Source organism: Solanum pennellii, chromosome 12 (genome assembly GCF_001406875.1).
Source record: "Solanum pennellii chromosome 12, SPENNV200".
In the NCBI taxonomy this organism is placed as follows: domain Eukaryota; kingdom Viridiplantae; phylum Streptophyta; class Magnoliopsida; order Solanales; family Solanaceae; genus Solanum; species Solanum pennellii.
In genome coordinates this window covers 17256810-17262809 of record NC_028648.1, presented here as the reverse complement: position 1 = coordinate 17262809, position 6000 = coordinate 17256810, and positions in this window count along the sequence as shown.

Genomic DNA, 6000 nt, shown 5'->3' with positions numbered 1-6000 from the left:
ACCCCCATAGTGAAAGCGAATCATATATTTATAAAAAAGAGAACCCTAGGTCCGCCTATATGGTGCAACCACAAGCAAGACTTTCGTTTTAAATTTATTATTTCCAATACTAGCCTTTGCTTTTTCATGGAAAGATGTAACTTTTATGAATAGTTGAGACTTTAATGAAGAGTTGTGTCTTTTATCAAAAGTTGTGACTTTAATGAAAAGTTGTGACGTCTTTCAAAAGTTGTGACTTTTATGAAAAGTTGTGACTTTAATTAAAAGTTGCGACTTTATTAAAAGTTGTGACTTTTATGAAAGGTTGTGAACTTTCTGAAGGGTTGCAACTTTTTTAAATAGTTGTAACCTTTCTGATAAGTCACAACAAACATTTATTCACACTAACCTTTGTTATCAATAAATAAAGAAATTTCTCTCTTTTTAAAAAAAAATCCTATATTCTTCTTCTAGTTTCGCAAAATTAAATATTCATTTGATTTGCTCCAGTTGAGTAACTTACTGACACCGCTGTTTTTGTATCAATAAGTTTGTGAATAAAATCGTTCCATCACGAGAGGATATAATTCTTTAAACCTCTGGTATTGGAGGGTAATAGTTTTTTTTAAGGGGATATTGTGTATTCAGTGGACTTGATTTTTTTCTTTCTATTGCATTCTATATTTATATATCCTGGTATGATTTTTTCACGCATTAATTTATGCATATGATATTAATTGTTGTTTTTGAGTACATGTTTTAAACTCTGTTGTTTATGTTTCTGCAAAGTTATTGTCTCCGATTATATTGAACATATACACTTAATAGTACGTATATTCATTGTGCAGAAAATAATTATTGTACTTGGCTCAACAATTAATGTTTTTATATTCTATATTAAATTCTATAACTTAAAAATACTATATATAAACTTACATGTTATCTATTTTTACAAAGATATGTAATTTCTCACTTATCAATTGAAGAAATTCATTATGAAAGTTCAAAAGTTATAATTGTATTCATGTTCAAGCATAATTTCTTTTTTAAAATGTTAACAAACTTTTGAATTTTCTCCTTATCACAATTGGATAATCTGAGAAACTTAAATGATTCTTTTTATGATGAAATGTCTTTGTATATATATTCTTATTTTCTTCTTTATTTTCCTTTTAAAGTTAATTAAAGAACCAATGATTTATTATTTCGTGAATAATTCATTCATTAGAGGTTCTTGGATTATGTGATAATGACAAATAATCAAATTCATGTTGGAATATTTCTAATATTTTTTATGAACCTATTTTTCCATTATTTTTAATGTGTGGATATTACTAAAAATTATTTATAATTTCAATGCAATTATTATTTATGCGTTGCGCGGGCAAATTACCTAATTACTATAATAATATCCATAAGATTCACTGGAAAAAAATCAAATAAAGCCGACAAATTACTGACAAGGAAACCCTAAAAAAATTCAAAGTTTATTCACATATGTACAGAACATCATCACTATAGTAATATACAAAATAGACAGTACATTTAAAGGGGAAATTGACATAATAGTCACGGAGATTCAAAAATGAACTTACTTCACAAAATTGAGCCCAAAATCTCCTAGCTTTCTCGAATCAGCCGTAAAACACAACAACAAGAGTAATCGAGCACGCCATTGGAAGAAACATAAAGATTATTGATCAACTTTCTTGAATCAACCACACATTGAGCGGAAATCGTGAAAGAAATATCTAGGGTTTTTGGAATTGTTGGTCAACACTTTTATTGTTTGACTCTAAACAAGAACTAAAACAAATAAAAGTGGACGAAGGTAATAATAATTATTAATTATTAAGAAGAGATAATCTTCTATAACCATTTAAAATTTAATCAGAAGGAAATTATCTTTCAGATAGTTGTCCGCTATTTTGAATTCTCATACCTATAAAAATTGAAAATAAATCTATAAAATCAATTAAACATGTTCAAATAGAATTTAAACTTTATCTTATGCACAACTTTAATCTTGCAATGAATTTCATTTTTGGAGTTCAAAATATAAGATATAGATATTTGCAAACAAAAACTTAAAATAAAAAGAATATACTCACAAACATAAAGTAATGGAAAAAGGGTCTGAAAAATATTTTAACTTTGATCAAAATTATTGTTATGATACCAAACTTTATGGAGGACCTTTTACCCCTTGCACTATTTAATAGTGCATTTTAAAGTTATATATGTCCCCACATAGACATATTATTATTTATAATGATGCAATATTTATTAAGTCCACGTGGGAACATATATTCCTTTAAAATAAACTGCTAAATAGTGTAGGAAGGGGAGGAGGGGCTGGGGGAGGGTAAAAGGTCACTTCCAAAGTTCGATATTATTACATCAATTTCGGTTAAAGTTCAGATATATTTCAGACTTTTTTTCCTTAAAGTAATTATAATAATATGAAGCTTCCAAAGAAATATACACTTTTTTTTTCGAAAAAAATTTCAAACTTCTAATAAACGTGAAAGGAAGATAAAATTATATATGTGTGTGCGCGTGCGCATGCGTGCGTGCGAGCGTACGTGCGTGCGCGTACATGTGTGTGTGTGTGTATATAAATATAAATATATATATATATATATATACACATATATANTATATATAAAGAGAACCTTAAGCCCGCCTACATGGCGCCACCACAAGCAAGAATTTCTTTTTAAATTTATTTATTTCCAAAAGTAGTCTTCCACTTTCATGAAAAGATATGACTTTTATGAAAAATTGTGATTTGAATGAAGAGTTGCGACTTTTATGAAAAATTGGGACTTTAATGAAGAGTTGCGTCTTTATGAAAAGTTACGAGTTTTATGAAAGGTTGTGAACTTTCAGAAGGGTTGCAACTTTTCCAAATAGTTGTAACATTTTTGATAAGGCACAATAAGCATTTCTTCACACTACATCTTGTTGTCTATAAATAGAGGCTCATTTTAAAACAACAAAAATTTTGATCTTCTTCTTATACTTTCGCAAAGTTAAATATTCGTGTACTTTGTTCAAGTTATTGTATCAATAAGTTGGTGAATAAATTTATTCCACCCTGAGAGGATTTAATTCTTTAAACCTCTGTAATGGAGGGAAATAGTTTCTTAAGGAGACATAATTCATTCAGTGGACTCTATTTTTCCTTTTTATTTCATTCTATTTTTGCATATCCTGGTATATTTTTTTACACTCATTAATTTATGCTTATGATAATAATTGTTATTTTTGAGTACATGTTTTCTACTCTGTTGTTTATATTTCTGCAAAGCTATTGTCTCATGCTATAATGAACATATACACATATAGTACTTAAATTCATTGTGCAGAAAATAACTATTGTACTCAGTTCCAAGGATACATGTTTTAATATTCTATATTAAATTCTATAACTTAAAATACTATATATAAGCTTACATATTATCTAATTTTACATAGATATGAAATTTCTCACTTATTAATTGAAGAATTTCATTATGCAAGTTCAAAAGTTATAATTGTTTTTATGTTCAAGCATATTTTTTTAATAAGTTAACAAATTTGTGAATTTTCTCCTAATAGATTATCACAATTGTATAATCTATGCAACTTAAAGTTTCTTTTATTACGAAATGTCTTTGTATATATATTCTTATTTTCTTCTTTATTTTCCTTTTAATGTTATTAAAGAACCAATGATTTATTATTTCGTGAATTCATTCATTAGAGGTTCTTGATTATGTGATAATGACAAATAATCAAATTTATGTCTGAATATTGTTAATACTTTTTAGGAACCTATTTTTCCATTTTTTTAATGTATGAATATTAGTAAAAAATTATTTGCAAGTTCTATGCAATTATTTATGACTGCCTGAAGCGCGGGTAAATTAACTAGTGTATATAATGTGCGTGTTATATATATATATATATATATGTATATATATATATATATATATAAGAGAACCTTAGGCCCACGTGGTGCTACCACATACCAGAATTTCCTTTTAATTTATGTATTTCCAAAACTGGTCTTCCCCTTTGATAAAAAATTGTGACTTTAATGAAAAATTGCGAGTTTAATGAAGATTTGTGACTTTTATGATATGTTGTAACTTTTATGAAGTGTTGCGACTTTTTTGAAAAGTCATGACTTTTATGAAAGGCTGTGAACTTTCAGAAAGATTGCAACTTCTCCAAATAGTTGTAACCTTTCTGATCAGGCATAATATACATTTGTCCACACTACCCTTTGTTAACTATAAGTAGAGGGATTTTCTCTGATTTTAAGACGACATACGAAAATTTTGAAGCTCTTCTTCTTCTTCACAATCAAATATTTGTGTATGTTGCTTCTGTTGGGTGGCTCACTGTCACCATTGCTTATATTACAGATTCTGATACGTATTTTTACACTCATTAATTTATGTTTATGTTATTAAGGATAAGTTATAAGGTGTAATAATTTTCATTTTCCTTTACATTATAAATATACGTAACCTTGTATGTAAGATAATATAGTGTTTTAGTTTTACTGTCTGATTAGTTTTAAGTATTATTTTATAAAATTCGTGATATAAAGTCCCCATGCAAAGTGGGGATAAACTTACTAGTTTAAAAACTAATACAAAATTATGCAGTTTGAACAATTTAATTTAAAAATTACCTTAGCTACATTATAAACGCAAATAAACTGAATTTGAATTTCTACTTTATCCACAAAAGAAACACACAATATCTCATCTATATATATTTGGAGTTGTAATTTTTTTTTTAAACTTGTATTTTATTTAGACTCGTAATTCGCCCGGCTCCATCTTGCATCAGCTTTTTTAAAAAATTATATCAAGACTTTATATACAGCTTAAGCATTTACGCCAGATGATAAATAATGAAATCCAAAGTCAAATTTCATATGATCAAAACAGATTACTTTGAACAACTTGTCCAAATTAATATCAATTGTTCGAATAATCGTTTATTTATTTTTAGAAGTCATTAAGCTTTGGGTGACTTACTATTATTTATTTACTGTATTTAAATAATTTATTGTGAATTCACTAAGTAGACATTTAATATTTTAAATTATGCAAAATATTGATGTGTCATGATCAATTTATACTCTCGCGACACTTTTATAACCATTGATCTTTGAAACTTACAATATTTCTACTTCTTGGTCTCTTTTTATGTGAGATTCACTCCATAAGATGTGGTTCGATGCACTTTACAAGGTTATACACCAAAACTAACTTTCTTTTAGTGAAATGATATATTTTGTGTATGTGCATATGATGTTGAACTTAGTTGCTTATTTGTATATAATTTTTATGCCAATTGTATGCTTATTTATACTATTGTATATGCACTACTATTTTTAAGAATAGTCACTAGCTAGTAAGAATTTAGCTTTAAAATGCTTATTTTATCATTAATAAAGTAATTTACCGACCCTCAAGCATCTATAACTTATTTACCCCGTATATTATTTACCCCGTATATTTTTATTTTTCACTTATTTCGTAAATAAATTTTTATTTTTACCTATCACTTTTAACATATCAAGAAAAAAAAAATCATGTTTTACCCTCAGCATTATAAACTTATTTTCCAATCATTTTCAAGATATCGGATAGTTTGACAAAATACATACATCAATGATCATTTTCTTAATGGATGTAATCATAAGTTTCAAAAGTCATTCTTTTTTCTTAAACTTTGTGCAAAATCAAAATAAGTCATATAAGTTAAAATGGAAAGAATAGCAGTCAATCTAGCTAGTGGGCCAAGTTCTTTGGGTGCCAATCACAGTTTAAGTACCACATTTAGGTGGTGACACCTTCATTTTCTTTTGTAACATCAGATCTAACCTAGAAAAAAACCATTAACAAGGCCAAACTTCATACTCAATGGCATTAATCTGTGGATAAGCAAATGGATGGTATCATCGAAAGAATTTGTTGTAGGCATTAGAACTACAAAGAAACAGGGAGATGAAAC